Raw genomic sequence first — 18,924 nt, forward strand, 5'->3', positions numbered from 1 at the left:
TTTACTGGTGGTTGGCATTAGAGGCTTTGATACACTTTTGGGTGCACTTCGTAACCAACTATAGACACGTACGCCGCTTATCGAGAGAATTTTTGGGGCTTGGAAGAAGGAAACGTCCGAGATTGTTGATCGTGTCAAACAATTTGTAGTTGTATGGCCATGTGATTCTGATACGTTTAAATTTGTTACTCTTAATCTCATTTGGAGCAATTGAGAGACTCCCATGAATATAAAATTTTCTTCGAAAAAGATAAAATAAAGACACGTTTGGTGCTCACATCGACTACTATGTCGAAGTTCCCGTTAAAAACTGCCAATACTTTCCCCAAAACTTCACATTTTCTTATTAATCATTTGTTAAAGTAAAATGTAGCAGATTTGTAAACAGGCTTTTTTATTTTTATTCTTTTTTTCTTAATTTTGACACAATTGGCGGGCTAAAAGCCGAAAAAGAAAAACAGGAACTGAAAAACTAAGAAAACAAAACTAAACAAGACAGCAGTGATTTCTTTCCTTCTTTCTTCTCTGGTAGACCTGTTGAGCCTTGTCAGCAGCAAGACTCTCTCTGAAATCAGTTGTGAACTCATCATGTCTGATTTCCACTCGAACCCTGCCCAAATGAAGACCAGCTAGAAAATCTGCAGCTCTATTTGTTTTTTTGTAGCAAAAAGTAACCCTCTATTTTACAAACCTTTCTTTCAACTTCTTAACTCTTCTCCAGATTTGAATCACATTCCAAGGGGGTTCAGGATCCTTGGTACGTAGTTAACAGATTAAAGACAACCATGGAGTCAACAACAAGATGAACTATAGGTTGCTGCTTCTGGATAGCCAAATTAAGTCCAAGCTCAACTCTCTGTAACTCATGGGGAAAAACTGAATTCACAGGACTTTCTCTAGTAGATGCTGCTATTACCTCAGCATTATGATCTCTGATAATGGATCCAAAGCCTCCTGCTATGTATGATCTCGAACCATCAATGTTAATCATTACCTCATCCTTCTCTGTGTAGAGCCAAGCGCATAGAATAATTTCATGAGGCACAAAAACACAGTCTATATTCCATCTCCGCATGAAGCCTCTAGATTTGTAAATAGGTAATAGCTAGTGATCAATGTGATCATTGAAGAGATACCAAATGTTGAGCAAAAACTGATTTATCTAGCTAAAGACAATAATGATGCCTTATATGATGAGCCATACCATGGCGTGATTACTCTTTTGTCAAGTAAGTTTATGCTTCTCAAAAATCTTTAAATATGCGTATTCATGTAAAGTGTTCACAAGAAAGGAAGAGATCTTGCTCCCCTATCTAATACACGATTTTTTTTTTCTTTTATTATTTAGTTTTGTATTAAAAACGTTAAATCTGACAATTATAGGGATGATGAACATCCTTCACTGATTATTTTCTCTCTTTCGATAAAAATAAAACATCCTTCACTGAGACCTACATCTACATGTTGCCCAGTATCACCACTTTGTTTCAAGTAAAAAAACCTGAAAGATACATGGATTTATTTGTTGTTTTAATTTCGAAGACTGATATATATATTGCTTAGAATTGTATAGAATAGCCAACATGAAAGATTATGGATGTGCAATATAACCTGTAACTGTAAGTAACTATGACAGAAAATATATAGAAAACAACAATCTTGAAGTTACATTATACCAACGAACTCCGTCAAGGCCAGAGATCATTTTTTATTCTCAGACAAAAACAAAGGACAACAATATTAAAACACTGAAAGATCGCGAAGATGCTTCATCATTCAGCCCTATAGCCTATAGGAGGAGTTTTGTTTACGCACAAACATCAGGATTTTCACCAAGGTAACCACTAACAACTTTGAAAATCTCGTGAATCTTCTTAATTCGGGATTGCAATACATCGTCAGTAGATCAGCGTCACCTTTTGGTTCGAAAGTGCTACTCGTTTTGATGACCGATCCAAAATGTGGAGATGGTTCAAATTGCAGTTTGTAACGATGAAATCGGTGCTATTATGAGCATCAGTATCAGGCATAGTGCACTTGAGCGATAAATTTTCCATATCAATTTCGTCCACCATTAGCTTCATACCTAGAAAAAAACCAAGATGAAGAAGAAAATAAAAATGCACTTTTAGAAAGAAATTCAAAAAGGAAATGGTGCGCTGTTTAATTTCATTGGTGAATCAATCATCAATAAAAAACATACCTCCGGCAAAGGTAAAAGATGAGACTCTTCCATCAGAGTTTAAATCAACACCTGTTACCGTTTCTGGCACGAGTTGAGGAAGCAAAATATGTCCCTCCACGAATATAGCACGGAAGATTCCGCCAGTTGAAACTGAGCTAATGCTACCAGTGTAGGCTGAGATTCCGTTTTTCTTTAAATTCGCATCCGCATCGATTGGAATGCTATACTTACCACCCATGTTTGTTTATACACGAATTTGATAAGAGGGATATTTGGAAGATCAAATTGCTAGCTGTATTTAAAGCTGAGAGTCGGCGATCAAAAAAAAAAACCTCAAGTCGATATTATTGCAAGGGTGTGGAGGACCATAATTTGGTATTTATAGATGGAAGACACCCCACCCACTTCATCCTACGTTTGTCTTACAGGAAACATATAGAATATAGTATAAATATATCAATATTTTAAAACTAATTGTGGTTGTCTATATTTTGGTGTCGATTAAGAGGATCTAACTGTAACCGGACGAATATTTTGTTGGTTTTCTAGTTAAAATATTTACTTTACTAGAGATTTTTTTATCGCATTTAAGTTATTTGCCTCCAGTTTACGCTTTTATATGCTTTACGGTCTTTAATTCACCCCCCTCCAACTTGTACATGAAAATTTCTCGATGGAGAAGCTCTCTGATATCACTTTCTCGGTCTTCCGTCGAGCATCACTTACTGCATTAAGATCACCGTTGCAGGAATTTTCGTCTAGCTTAAACCTATCTTCAAGGATCTCCAATGAGGAGACACGTCCTTTGACAAGAGATATGAAGCAACGAAAAAAAAACACCAGACTTGATACCGTTCAAACTAATTAAGCAAAATGGAAGATACATGTATTGGCCGTTGCTGAGAGTCGTGGTTAGATGTGTACGTATTTGCATGACCGACTAAATAAAATGTTTTTAAGTAGTTTCAGAAAAAGTCGCGGCTAAGGCCGGCTGCATATTGACATCACCAAATAAATAAAATACCCATCTAATTTGACACCATTTGTATTGATTTCACACATATATGCCTGGCTTATACATAAGATGCCAGTCGACGTTAAAATATTACGCAAATAGGTAAAGAAAAATCCAAAGTTTTTCGGTTGCCATGTCTACATCAGAAGTCAAACTTAATTATTTATTTTACGTGCCTTATTTTTAGGAAAATTGAGAAACTATAAGCTTAAAAAAAAGAAATTATAAGCTTACGGAGAGGCATTAGAGTAAACGACTACGGAAAATGGATCATTTGTCTAAATATTTCTAAAACATGATATTAATGGACGAGTAAAAATTAGAATGAGAGAAACGAACACCAAAAAAATAGCAAGAATGAAACTGAATTCATCCTAGCTTAAACTTAAAAATGAGCGAGGATGAAACTGGATACATCCTGATGTAAATTAAAAATAAGAAAAAATATTTGAAACTGGATAAGATGAAACTATTTACATCTTGACTATTTTTACATCCTCGTCCATTTAAACAGTATCAAATTTTACATGTCTTTTTCTCCCAGGAATTATCGATTTTGGTCTTTTTAATCAATTTTGTGAACCGACTACCTCTCTTCTTTTTTTATTTTTATACGAAAAGATTTTAATTAGCTAGAAAAGAGTTGAAATGTATGGTTTTTACTGGCAATGAGGTTTGAGTTCTCACTCCGTCAGAGGTTAAATGGTCGAAAATGAAACAAGGTGGCGAGCTAACATGCTTCCTGGTTTACCATTTTACTACATAACTTAAGTAAAAGAGATTATTTTGTTTGTCAACAGCATAGCATTATAATAGTTACTATCCTAGTTGAGGCCTTCATGTCCATAGTGGTGTAGCGGTGGCTTTATACGTCTTACTGGACGCTCCTTCAACTTACACCCTGTAGTGACTGTTGCGAGATACTATAGTATCTTGTCATATCTTCTCCTTAACTGCATATATATTGAATGTTGTCGTAATATTGTACGTATCTCTTGTACGTATCTAAAGATGCTTGAGACTTTCTTGCAAAAAGGTACATACAAATTAACTTTGCTCAAAGATACAAACTTGAACAAGATATTCGTTCTACGAAGCAACCATTAGATCAATCAGTTTCTGATTTTCACTCTGAGATGTCTGTGATTTGGAATCAACTTGCACTTATGGAGCGAAAATGGACAACTGACTTGGAAATATGGGAAAAATATAGAGAAGAGACAAGACTGGTTCAACTCTTGATGGCTCTTCGAGAAGAGTTTGAATCAGTCAGAGGTGTTATTCTTCATCGTTCACCTCTTCCATCCGTAGAAACTACTTTATCTGAGCTGATTATTGAAGAAACACACAAACGGATCAAGCCAGAGATCTAAGGAGTGTTTGATATGCTTGCATCTCATCCAAATTTCAACAATCAGAAGAATAATCTTTTGACACAACATGATTCTTCACAACCTATTTGTCATAATTGCAAGAAAACTGGTCACATAGCAAGGAACTGTACTCTTCCACCTGCTGCAATACCGCAAGATACTCCTACCACCCAATGCAACTATTGCAAAGAACTTGGACACTCTACAAGAAACTGCACATCTCCAACCTCCAGGAATATGCGGAGATTGAATGCTAATGGTACAACCAGGTTGAATGGTTCAAGTAGATTCTCTGCTGCACCAGTTTCATATGCTGAATCATTACCATCTGCACCATCTCAATCAAAGTTCCAGTTGATACATCATCACCTAGTCTTGCTGACATACAAGAGATGATTAAACAAGCTCTTTCAGTCAGTAACAATACTGCAGCTGCATCAGTCTTCTCTACTTCCTCGGGTATTTTTTCAATTGGATGGTATCTAGATTCTGGAGCATCCAATCATATGACTTATGATTCAAATGTTTTTGACAATCTTTGTCCAGTTGTTGCTCCTAAGATTCACACTGCTGATGGAACTGTTGTAATTTTCAGTCACATTGGGGTCGTTAGAGATTCAAATAACATTTGTGTACCAGATGTTTTCTTCTTGTTCCTAAGATTACAATGAATCTCATCTCAATTGGTCAACTATGCGATCAAGGTTTTAACATTGTTTTCTCTCCTATTGGTTGTGCTATTCAGGATCTCAAAACAGGGAAGCTAGTTGGGATAGGCCGTAGAGTGGGTCGATTATATCTCCTACAGACTCTGATTATTCCATCAAATCTCAGAAACCATCATTACACCAAATTCTGGGATTAGAAACAGGGTGAAGCCGTTACGGATCGGGGTTGAACGGGCACCCCCTGTTGCAAAAATGGGTGTTAAAATTTTTTTTGTAAAGGCCTTAGTAACAGAAATGAACCGTTACAAATTGACACGTGGTAACAGATGTGATCCGTTACAAACGTTTCGTAACAAGTTCAAGCCGTTACGAACTTTTTTGTAACAGAAAAAAATTACTGCAGTTCAACATTGACCTGGTTAAAATTAGTCAATATTGACCAATTTTAACCAGGTCAATATTGACCGGCAGTTCATTTTCAGCCGGAAATACGCCGCAATTCAAAAAAAAATTTAGCTGCATAAATCTTTCATTCCAGAATACTTCAATCAATTCATATCAACATTAAATCAATTCATATGAAGAAAGAACACAGATTCTTCTAAGTACCAAAAAAATTTCATATTGAGTATCAAATTCTAATAAGTACCTAAACACTCTTTTACATTCATTCTCAGTCACAGAGAACACAAGCTCAAGGCAACTCTGTTTAAAATTGGATCAATCTCAAAGATAATATAGTCAAAAGGAAAACAAAGAAGGCCTTGCTACACCAATATTTACCCGTAACACTTTGCATAATATGGTTTATCTGGCGGTGTAAATCGATAGCCTTTGCTGCTATCCGAAACGCTTCCTGATTCAAAATGCAAATCATTCACAAACAATAAGAATACTAGATATGAGCAAATCCACAATATTGAGCAGCACCATCAAAGTTCAGAATGTATAAACTATTTTAGGTCTCTTTGAGTACTTACTAATCTGTACAAGAACTTTGCTGTGTTCACGTGTGAATCAATATAAAGCTTGTAACACCAACATGACACGACTGTCAAACCGTCTCAGTAAATCATGAACCAAGAAATGAGCCTCCATTAGAGTTCAATCGTACTTCAAGATTCTAGCTCAAGATAAACTTAAACTATTTTTCTTTCCAGCCTTAGGCGGGACTGAACGTATGGCCAACATATGTGAGACCGAGTGGAAAAATATAGTTGCTAATATCTTAGAATTTAGTACGTAATACCTGTGACGTGAACCGCTCATCAGAAGGCCAGAACAGCCTTATGTCAGGTATCTCAAAAAGAACCATTGCAAGTCGTTCGAGCCCCAGTGCCCATGCAACCTTATCCACGTTACCACTTCTTTTAAAATCTTCTGCTCAGTCACCCTGCAACCCAAAACCTCCAACCATTTCTCCTGACAAATAAAATGGACAGAGCTTTGATGAATTCTAATAGGTTTCATCAAGTATATGCACTCAACATGGATCAAAATGAATCATGTATCCATTAGATAGGTACAAACTGAGAAACCGGAAAAGATGGAATAGAAATGGCATAATATGGAATTGAACTCATTGAAGAAAAGATGGAAGGGAAACGGCATATACAATTTAAAATGGAACACAAATGAGTTTGATTAACTAAAAGAAAAAGATAAGCAAAAATAATCTAGTCATCGCCAAGCAGATTGCTTAAAAAATGTGACCCAGCAAAGAGAAAAGAAAAAACGAATACAAACGTCGCTCTATTCTCAAAGACATTTTGAACACACCCGGCCTACTCTTCTCCAAAACAGCCTGAAACAGGTGTTTATGGAACGCCTGAAAAGAACTGCCTCTTTCCTATTCGGTTTTTGGTTACCTTTTCATTCAAGTACCGAAGACCAGATATATAACCTAATTAATTGACATTTGGAAAACGTCCAACCATTTGCTTTTTCTTTCTTTCTTTTGTTTTCTTAAAGTCTCTTACATATGGCTTAAATGGTTACACAACAATGAGGAAAAATGATAAACAGGAAGTAAAGCTGCTCAACCATGCTTGCTAGTGGTCATAAGGAATCCATTACTTGAAACTCCATTTAAATAGGTTTAACTTTTAAGAATATGTAATGCATTGGATTAGGTGCTTACATTACGAAATTTATGTGATAGGTTCAGCAACAAACCTGAAAAAATATCTCGAGTTCAAATGATGGCTTCTTAAATGGAAAGTAAGTATCAACCCAGCGCATTTCTACTGCACCTGGGAGAAGAAATGATAACCTTCTTGGCTCCACCCTGGATCATCAAGCAATCAAACAATGTTTTCAAATCAGAGCAGGCCGGAGCAGGGTCTATCAATAACCAACAAATGAAAAGCTTAAACTCCAGCTAGACTTGTCCAATAGATAAGAACCTATCTAGAATCAGAACAAACTTAATTTTCATATGCACAAGAAATTAAGGTGACTGAATCTCAGATACCCAAGATGACAAAGTATCTTAAGTACAGCCTATGCATTGTGATGATGATGCCAAAATGAATAACCATTGCTGCTTGCCACCTAAACTGGGCAGTATAATGTTCCCCTTATCATTTACTATGATATTTATTAGACAGATAAATCTGCTCATTATGTACCAAGACTCTAGATATATGCCAACAACAAATAAATATTATATATTATATTTCTGAATAAGAGTGCCAAAGTATAAAATAAAGAGCATGGGATAATATCAAACCTTCAAATGAGCAGCAGCTTTGTCCTTCTTAGTGAACATTCCAGTTGACTCAACAATGTATTCAGCTCCAGTATCATCCCATGGGATCTCCTCAGGGTTTGTGCAACTAAAGACTGCAACTTCCTTCTCACCGAAGAGGAGAGTCTTAGTGTCCTTAACCTTGAGTTCATGGTGCTTCCATTGACCGTGGACATTGTCGTACTTAAACATGTATGTCTGCAAACACAGAAACCACCATTAACAAACACAGAATAATTACTAAACTAAGAATAATAATCCCATCACAGTAACAAGATTCACTGTATAATCAATTCTATCAAAGCCTCATTAGCTAAAATTTACAGATAAAGTAGACGAGTAAAAATCAAAAAATTCTGGAGAATTACAGAGTTCAAACTTGGATTCTCCATATGACCATCAATATAAATCCGAACATGAACCAATTCCTCAAAACTTCCTTGTTTTTCAACATCCAAAATAACCCTCGGAAATTCAAAAGAATCACAGAACAAACCTAGGATTCCGAAAAAATTGATCAAACAAACACTAAATGATACAGATTAGAGAGTTAGGTTTTTGGAACCTGAGCTTGACAAGCGCCTTCATCAAATTTTGGTAACAAATCATTCAGATGTGAGTGAAGAAGGTAAGATAGATCCACATCGTAATCAATTATATCTTCAGAACTGTATGTAGAAGAAAATCTTAATAGATGAATTCCATATTCAATGTTCTACGAATCAATTATCAAATAAATAAATACCCTAATTAAAGCTTCAGGTTACCTTTTCTGCTGAATCTGAATCCACCACTCCTATCAGCATCACTACCAACAACTATTATTCGATCAATCCCTTTCGCTCTCGATCTCGAAACCTTTATTTTTCCTCTCAAATCACATAGAAGAAAAAGAAGAGAAAACAGAAAACGAGATGATAATGAAAACACAGAGATCTACAAGAAGAAATCAAGAAAAGAAGAGGAAATTGAATTGAAGGATGTTCCACTCTGTTGATTTGTATTTGGGTAGACAGATTGAGAGAGAGCAACAGAGGACGAGCTGAGACGAAGAGGCGGAGAGATGGAAAGATAGAAATGTGTTTGCGAAGAGAATAAAAACTAGGGCTCTATAGTTGTTTTGTATCTCGAGAAAAATATGAAGAGTGTAGATATTAGTTTAGGAATAAACGGTGAAAATAGAGGACTTGAAAGTGTGGGCCCAAAAAAATACTCAGGTGTTACGACCTTAGTGTGACCAAGCGGGTGACTGACACGCGTAAAAAAACGATCGTAACGGTCATTTGTCAAGGAAATTTTGTAACGGCCAGCTAGGTGTTACGATCTTAGTGTGACCAAGCGGGTGACTGACACGCGTAAAAAAATGATCGTAACGGTCATTTGTCAAGGAAATTTTGTAACGGCCAGCTAGCCGTTACGAATTGCTGTTACGAATCCTAGAAATTGGTGTAGTGCATTTTGCAGCTACTACTACATCCCACTCCACATCCCCTTTTATGTATTGGCATTCTAGACTAGGTCATGTTTCTTTTTCTCGTCTTTTATATATGGTCAATAAAGGTCTACTAGGAGATACACAAGTAGACAAAGAACCTAGTTGCATCTCTTGTAAACTGGCAAAACAACCAGCACTTTCCTTTAATGCAAGCACCTCAAAAACTATTGAACATTTTTCTCTTATTCACTCTGACGTTTGGGGTAAATCTCCAGTGATGTCAAAAGGAGGTGCATTATGCTATGTGAGTTTCATTGATGATTATTCTCGATATACTTGGGTTTATCTATTTAGTTCAGGAACATAATTTCTTAACTTATATAAAACTTTTTCAATTATGGTCAAAACTCAGTTTGGTAGAACAATCAAAATCTTTCGTGGTGACCAAGGAGGTGAATATATATCCAATCCTTTCAAATATTTTCTCAAAACTCAAGGCACATTACTACAACTATCTTGTACTGAAACTCCAGAGAAAAACAAAGTTGCATAACGTAAACATCGTCATACAGATGATACTCATCAGATGATACTCAAGGCACATACAGCTGATAATCATCAGATTCCAGCTGTGTCTGACCACTCTATGCCTCCACCTGACAATGATACCTTGGAAAGAGATCCTGATTCTCAAGTTGATCCATTGCCACCTCGCAATCGAAGACCTCCAGCTAAGTTCTCTGACTACCATTTCTCATTATCCACTATTATGTCTATTTATGAACCAAGAAACTACACAGAAGTTGCAGCTCTACCAGATTGGCAGGATTCGATGACAGATGAGTTGAATACACATAAAGAAGCTGGTTCATGGGAAATGGTAGAACTTCCCCCTGGAAAATCTGTTGTTGGAAGCAAATGGGTCTACAAAGTCAAAACCAAGTCATATGTGAGTATTGAACGCTGCAAATCTCATGTTGTTTCTTAGGGTTATACTCAAGAATATGGCAGAGACTATGAGGAAACATTTGCTCATGTTACACGCATGGTAACTATTCTTACACTCATTGCAGTTGCCGATGTTCAGCAGTGGGATCTTCATTAAATGGATGTCAAAAACGCATTTCTTAATGGGGAACTGCAAGAAGAAGTCTACATGCGTCCGCCTCCTAGATTAGATCATGCTCCAAATTAGGTGTGTACACTTCGTCGTGCTATCTACGAAGTGAAACAAGCACCTCGTGCTTGGTTTGAGAAATTCAATAGTGCAATTCTTCAATGTGGCTTTACACAGAGTTACTACGATTCAACAATGTTTACACGATCATCAAACAAAGGTATTTTTATCCTTCTATTGTACGTAGATGATATGGTTATCACTGGAAGTGACATTGAAGGTATAAGAAATCTTAAAACTCATCTAAGTACATGTTTTCAAATGAAAGGTCTTGGTCCACTCAGTTATTTTCTTGGTATTGAGGTGAGCAAATCAGCTGATAGTTATTTCGTTTCTCAAGCTAAATATGCGTCTGAAATCATTGCACGCTCTGGAATTATTGATATTAAAATTACAGACACCCCACTTGAAGTGAATGTCAGACATAGTCCTTCAGATGGAATACTTTTATCCAATCCAACCTTATATCGACAATTGGTAGAGAGTTTGAACTACTTAACCATTACTCGACCTGATATAAGTCATGCAGTTCATATTGTTAACCAATTCATGTCAGCTCCTCATTCTACTCATTATGTTGTTGTTCTTAGAATACTTCGTTATCTCAAGGGAACCTTATATCAGAGGTTGCAGTTCTCATCTAAATGTAAACTGATTCTTAGAGCATGCTCGTATTCAAATTGGGAAGGAGATGTTACAGATAGGCGATCTATTACAGGGTATTGCTTGTTATTGGGAGATTCTCTTATATCATGGATAAGTAAGAAACAGACTGTTGTATCGCGTTCAAGTGCTGAAGCAGAATATCGATCTCTAGCTCATACTACTTCTGAGATCATATGGCTTCGATGGTTACTCAACGACATGGGAGTTGTCATTTCTACGCCTACACCTCTATTCTGTGATAACAAAGCTGCAATTCAAATTACTTATAATGACGTTTTTCATGAAAGAACCAAGCATATAGAGATTGACTGTCATTTTACAAGACATCACTTTAAATGGAACAATTACTCTTCCTCACGTAAGCTTTGAATTTCAATTGGCAGATTTATTCACCAAGTCACATCCTGCTCCTCGACTAAAGTTCTTGCTTTCCAGACTCAAGATGAGTTCAACACCATCTTAAGTCTGAGGGGGGTTATTACGAGATACTATAGTATCTTTCCATATCTTCTCCTTAAATGCATATATATTGAATGTTGTCATAATATTGTACGTAGCTTTTGTATATTTTGTTTCCATTTTTCTCATTGTAATCCTTGTATATGTACTATGGCTTAGACCATCTATTGAATACAATACAATAGAGATTTTTCTCTCAACCTGTTTAGTTTTCCTCTGATGCTCATGTTCTATCAGTGACTGGGCATATTGGTCCAAATGAGAGCTTCCAGGGACCCCTGAAGCTCCATTTCATCAAGATTTTTGAGCCCTGAAAACCACTATATTTAGTCTTTTACCTCCTTGCATTCACCATTGGCACATCTTAACATTAGAGCGATAGTCCCAACGTGAGTATAACTGTTAAATGTTGTTATTGTGTTGATTTCCGTCACGCCATCAGTAGGATATCCATTCCTAATTAAGGACTTGGTTTTGGTCAGTAGTGCCAATGCTTTGGTAGATAACACAATTGGCTGCTTGTTATCGAGTTTTTCAGGCCATCTCTGCTTCTGCATAGGCAAGCATTGGGTTTGGGTTTAATTCCCTGAAAATTGTGTCGCATCTTGCCTTCCATATGTACATGTTACAATATCATGAAGTCTCGTGAAGTCTAATTTACTTTATTATGAATTTCTACCTACCCAACGTATGTGGTTTTCATTGTATATCAAGAACAAAATCTATAGGCATTTAATTATAATATGGTTAATTAATATGAGAACTAAATCAATTGAACAGTGTTATCGAATTATTGCAAGTAGTTTAACCGTACCATGATTAATTACACCAAATCCAGGTTTTTTTTACAAAGAATACAAGGTGATATTTACAGTAGATGCAAAACAAAACATTTCATTTTTACAAAGAATTCAGGTATTTTATGCTTCTGGTAGATACTTCGACCCGTTGGTCACACGTTGCATTACTGTCCACAAGAAATGTTGCCTTTGCAAAGCTCCTAGAACAAATTATACGTATGAGGTCTCACCACTTCGATTATCCAATCAAGTCTATCAGACTTGATAATGCTGGAGAATTTACATCTAAAAGATTTGATGATTTATATATTTCTATCGGAATTGACGTAGAGCACCCTGTACCCCACGTACACACTCAAAATGGTCTCACAGAAGCTACCATCAAAAGGTTACAGATGATAGATAGGGCATCGGTTATGCGTTCTAACCTTCCTATTATTTCCTGGGGAACCCATATTGCATGCAACATTACTTATTCGCTTTAGACCCACTGTTAGCCAACCATTTTATGCGCACCAATTGGTAACTGGATATGAGCCTGATATTTCACGTTTATGCCTTTTTGGTTGTGTTGTATACGTGCCTATTACGCCCACACAGCGTACTAAGATGGTTCCTCAAAGACGATTAAGTATTTATGTTGGATATGAATCACCAAAAATTATCCGCTATTTGGAACCTTTGACAGGAGATCTCTTTACTGCTAGATTTGCGGATTGTCACTTTGATGAGACAATCTTCTCGTCGTTAGGGGGAGGTATGGAAAATGATTTCCTAAGGGAACAACAGGAATTGTCGTGGTATGTCCCCACTTTGTCTCGTCTTGATCTCCGCACCTCACAATGTGAAAGTGAAGTGAAAAGAATTATATATTGATCTTCAGAATGTGACAAACTCAATTCCCGATGCATTCACTGATATTTCTAAAGTGACGAGATCTTACATACTAGCTACAAACGTGCCTGCAAGATTAGAAATCCCAAACACGGGAAAAGGCACCCTATATAGAGATGTCAAACCTACACTTGGTGGAAGTGTATCTGAGGTCGTGGCCCCCCAAAGGAAAAGGGGAAGACTACCTGGTTCGGTGGATACTCACCCAAGGAAGAAAAGAGTGAGTAAGGCACAACCAGATCCATTTATCATCAATACAGATAATCCCTCACATGAAATTTTCTCTGATTATAGTTATGTCCATGAATCAATACTGGAGGACGCTCCGATGTTTGAAATGATTCCAGAGAACAAAGAAATCTCTATGGATTATGAGAGTGATACGTGTTGATGGAAATATCCTCCACACAGATTGATGATGCATTTGCATACACTGTTGCTCAAGAGATCATTGAGCACGATGACATCGAACCACGCTCTGTTAAAGAATGTCAAAAAAAGAGCAGACTGGACTAAATGGGAAGTTCCAATCTAGGAAGAATTAAATTCACTGGCAAATAGACGGGTATTTGGTGTTGTAGTGCTATCCCCACTAGGTGTAAATCCCGTAGGACATAAATGGGTATTTGTAAAAAAGCGTAACGAGAAGAATGAAGTCTTGAGGTATAAGGATCTCCTTGTGGCGCAAGGTTTCTCAAAACGTCCTGGTATTAATTATGAGGAAACATACTAGCTCGTAATGGACGTTATAACGTTCCGCTACTTAGTTAGCTTGGTCGTTTTAGAAGGACTTGAAATGCAGCTTATAGGTATGGTTATAACATATCTCCATGGGATCTAGATTCAGAGATATACATGAAAGTTCCTGATGGCCTTCCATTGCCCGAATCCAGTAACTCTAAACCACGGAGTGCGTTTTCTATTAAGTTGAAAAGCTCACTTTACGGATTAAAGCAATCTGGGCGAATGTGGTATACCCGCCTAAGTGATTATTTGATTGGAAATGGATATAAAAATAATGAGTCATTCCCCTGCGTATTTATAAAGAAAACAAGTTCCGGATTTGCAATTGTAACTGTTTATGTTGATGATATGAACATAATAGGTACTCTTGATGAAACAAGAGAAACCGCAAGATACCTGAAATCTGAATTTGAGATGAAATATCTTGGGAAAACTCGGTTTTGTCTAGGACTTGAGATAGAACACCGAGCCCGTGGAACACTAATCCACCAGTCTGGATATGTCCATAAGATACTCAGGAAATTCAATATGGACAAGGTGCATCCTGCTAGCGCTCACATGATTGGTCTAAATTTAGATGTACAAAAGGATCCATTTCGTCCAAAGGAAGATAACTAAGAGGTATTGGGAGATGAAATTCCCTACCTAAGTGCAATAGGCATATTATTGTACTTAGCGGAATGTACTCGACCTGATATATCATTCTCAGTGAACTTTGTAGCTAGATATAGCTCATCATCAACGCAGCGTCATTGGAATGGTATAAAGAATGTATTTAGATACCTTAAAGGAACCATTGACATGAGTCTATTTTATCCCTATGAGGAAGAAAGTATGATTGCTAAAGCAACCCCCTACACTGAAACCCCAAATAATGTTTTGGTTGGTTTCGCTGATGCTAGGTACCTGTCTGACCCACATAACGCTCGATCCCAAACTGGTCATCTATTCACCATAGGGAACACAACGATATCCTGGAGATCGACCAAGCAAACTCTTGTATCTACCTCCACGAACCACTCAGAGATCATTGCCCTACATGAAGCGGTTCGTGAGTATATATGGTTAAGGTCTTTCATTACACACATTCGAGGGACTAGTGGTTTGAATTTTACCACTGAAGAGATCATTGCATTTATGAAGATAATGCAGCTTGTAACGAATAGATGAAGCAAGGATATATCAAGGGTGATAATACGAAACATATATCACCAAAGTTCTTTTACAATCAGCAATAACAGTATCTCTTAAACATTCAAGTCAACAAAGTACCTTCTGATGAGAATGTGACAGACTTATTTACTAAGTCACTTCCGAAGTCCTTATTTGAAAAGCACGTAAAGAGTATTAGACTAAGGAAATTGTCCAAACTCCCATGATTTCAATCAGGGGGAGATGGTGACATCAGGGGGAGTATCTAATGATATGATGTCCACATCAGGGGGAGTGTTTGTCGAACTCTTTTTCCCTTCACCGAGCTTTATTTTTTCCCAATGGGTTTTGTTACACGTCAAGGTTTTTAACGAGACAACAACAACACCATGCTTATGACTTCCCGATTGAGATTATCTTTTTTCCACGAGGTTTTTATATTTTAGGTTTTTCTGAAGAGAAGTAGCCGTCTTTATCAACACGTTGTACTCTTTTCCGTTCGTCAAGGTTTTGTCCCATTGGGTTTTTCTTTGCCAAGGTTTTAATGAGGCAACACATCATGAATTTCCGTTTTTGAACCGCACAAGGGGAGTGTTATAGGGCCTATGGCCCAGGGATGTGCGGTCCATTAGTACTCTAGGATTTTCCCTTTTATCTTGTATAAATAGAATACTATACCTATGTGATGGGGTTCCTCTTTCTGGTCAATAAAAAGTCTTTCTCTGTTCTCTTTATCACTCTAAAATATTATTTATTTATTTTTTGTTTTTTTCTTTGGAATTTTATTATATTATTGGATAACGATTATTACATGAAACTAGTTGGAATCCTAACAAGCTAAGCTCCAACGACATACTACTACGTTAATTGAACAGGTTGTTGTGCTAGCCTACCAGCGAGCCTCATGGGTAACCTAGCCAAAGGAACCGAAACGGATGGGGGGATGAGATTGTGTCACAATGGGGGCAAACTAACTCTACCTTACATGTTTATTTCTGTAATATTACGCCATTGGGGGTTCGAACCTGAGACCTCCTGGAACGCATGAAACTTTGTGAAATGGGGATGACCAGCTGAGCTAGGTTCCCATTTTTTTTTTTTGAATGAAAAAATACTATACATTTAGCAATAAATTGCTTTAGCCGTAAGCTGCCAGAAGACTGGCTCCAGAAGGTTCTAGCAAAATTCCAAAGATGCATAGCATTTTTTTTTGAGGAGAAAGCTTGAGATTATATAAAAAGAAAATGTAAAAAGGCTAAATCCCCCATTTTTTATGTAGAAACTTATTAGTTTCTATCGATAATAGCCTTCCCGTGAGTTATCAATTCACGGAATATGGTTCCAAAGAACCAATTTACTTTCCCTTTACCCCCATGCAAAGATCAATAACTTGAATTCATTGATTGTCTCTTTTGCTGATTTGGGTCTTTTGTTAGCCATGACACGTCTGTTTCTCTCGTTCCAGAGAGCCCAGCAAATAACGAAGATTAACAATGGCCAAATTTTTCTCCCTCTATTGCGGCGTCTTCTGTATTTCCAAGCTTGAAGCTGATTAGAGATTGAGCTTGACTGCACCCATCTGATTGGGATTGATTTTTGGGCAGCTGACCATAAGAAGAATTGAACTTTAGGTGGAACATGTTGAATCCAGATGCAGACATATGGAACCAAATTGAGAGGATCTGGCATCTGTTCCACCATCCAGTTGTAACATGCTTTGGCACTAAAACCACCAGGGAGGTTACATTTCACTGAGTCCTCATCTTCATCATCTAAAATTGGTGGAATTCCCAACATTTCAAACATTTGCAGCATCTCTGAATATGTGTCAATATTACATATATGCATAGCATCTTTGAAATAATATACATTTTCTTCGGTTTACATATATGCATTTTCACAACTAGGAAAAGATAGAGATATTATCTTTTTCAGAATTTTAAACCCCAAACAAACTACAAAGTCTTATGTATAGCATATGTGTCAATATTACATCTCTTCTCAACCATTCTGGAAAAATAGAACTTTATAATGGAGGTCCATTTGTTACACTACCAATTTTGTGCAAAAAAAAGAAAATCAAATGTGGAGAAACATCTTTCGGAAATAGATGAAGCAACAAAAAAGCACCACACTTGAATAATAAAATGCATTCTTCAGCCGTTGCTGTGAGTCGTGGTCAGATGTGTGCATATAATAACCAACTACATAAAGTTTTTTAGTCGTTTTAAAAATATTCGCCACTAAGCCGGCAGCATATTCGCATCACCAAAGAAATAATATACATGCTCTTGTAATTTAAAGAACGGGCACTTAGCTCAGCTGGTCATCCCCGTTTTTCACAGTTTTATGCGTTCCAGGAGGTTCCATTCCAGATTCGAGTCCCCAATGGCATAATATTGCATGAATTATCATGGAAGGTAGAATTAGCTTGCCCCCTTTGTTGGAACTTAACTGGTTAGGCTTCCAACTAGTTAATGTAATACTCTTTATCTGATAATTTTGAAGAAAAAAATTTGACAGTTGTTGTATATTGATTTCACGCCTACGGGACTGGTTTATACATAACCAGTCATCGTTAAAACCTTAAGTAATTAGGTACAATATCTACATCAAAACTAAACTTAATTATTTATTTTTGCATTGCCTCACTTTTTGAAAATTGAGAAGCTATAAGCCTACGGTAGCATCAGAGTAAACGGATACGTCTCATGAAGTCTAGTTTATTGTATGACGAATTGCATTTATTAATACTCAACAATGAGATATCTACGTAACACCTATTTGGCAGGGTTTACTTACAACGTCTTTATAGTATTATATATGGTTGTGGTGTAGTTGTTATTGTTTATCAAGATGACAACATATATAGGAATTTAATGATCATATGGTTTTACTCGAGAGTAACATCGATTCAACCGTGTTATAGAATTATTGCAGGTAGTTCAACTGTACCACGATTCGTCAAATAACCCTTTTAATCTGCGAGTTACATCGATTCAACCGTGTTATAGAATATACTTATACTTCATAAAAAGATGAACATGTACTTTCTTAGAAACTAGGTCACCTGCAAATCTTCAAAGAAACTTTGACAGGACTATCTGCCTTGGGTTAGATGGGACATACAGTGTGATCAAATTCTCAAATTGGGTATTTGTATAGTTTCATTGACGGCATTATTGAAACGCCCAGGCTTAAAGTGAGAAAAAACAGTTTTTTGGTTAAATAAGTCCTGAATTTGAATTCCTGGGTCTAATAGGCAAGCAAAATATGACCCTCGTTCAAATAACCAAAAACCAAAAATATACTTTTCTAAGGCTCCTTTCTATGGGTGTTTTGTCATTTAAGCACCCACTATGGAGGGGGAAAACTGGCAAACTGGCCAAGCTAAGTGGCAAATTTGCCACTTAGCCAAGCCAGGTCAAGTTTCCACCGAGCGGTCGAGAGGTGCAGTTTACACCGTCAGCGGTGTAGACTAGACCGTTGGTATCATCCCATCCAGTGGTCATCATTTCATCTTCCTATAAATACAATATCAAATTTCATTTCAACTTACACCATTTCTTCAATATCCATTCTTTCACTCCACAAATCCAATATGGCA

General features: G+C 36.9%; 1 long non-coding RNA gene across 2 annotated transcripts; it reads right to left on the reverse strand.

The window, feature by feature from the left end:
- Positions 1-5,784: 5,784 nt before the first annotated feature.
- LOC113342816 lies at positions 5,785-9,039 on the reverse strand. 2 transcript variants are annotated; one of them, XR_003356865.1, is made up of 7 exons: positions 8,758-9,039; positions 8,556-8,658; positions 7,973-8,188; positions 7,417-7,528; positions 6,491-6,663; positions 6,222-6,292; positions 5,785-6,097 (listed from the first exon to the last, which is right to left on the reverse strand). It is a non-coding gene; the product is annotated as an uncharacterized LOC113342816 (long non-coding RNA). The 2 variants fall into 2 exon arrangements; XR_003356863.1 differs by having other exon boundaries at positions 6,222-6,663.
- Between the last annotated feature and the right edge of the window lie 9,885 nt (positions 9,040-18,924).

This window comes from Papaver somniferum, unplaced genomic scaffold (assembly GCF_003573695.1).
Source record: "Papaver somniferum cultivar HN1 unplaced genomic scaffold, ASM357369v1 unplaced-scaffold_48, whole genome shotgun sequence".
Taxonomy (NCBI): Eukaryota; Viridiplantae; Streptophyta; class Magnoliopsida; order Ranunculales; family Papaveraceae; genus Papaver; species Papaver somniferum.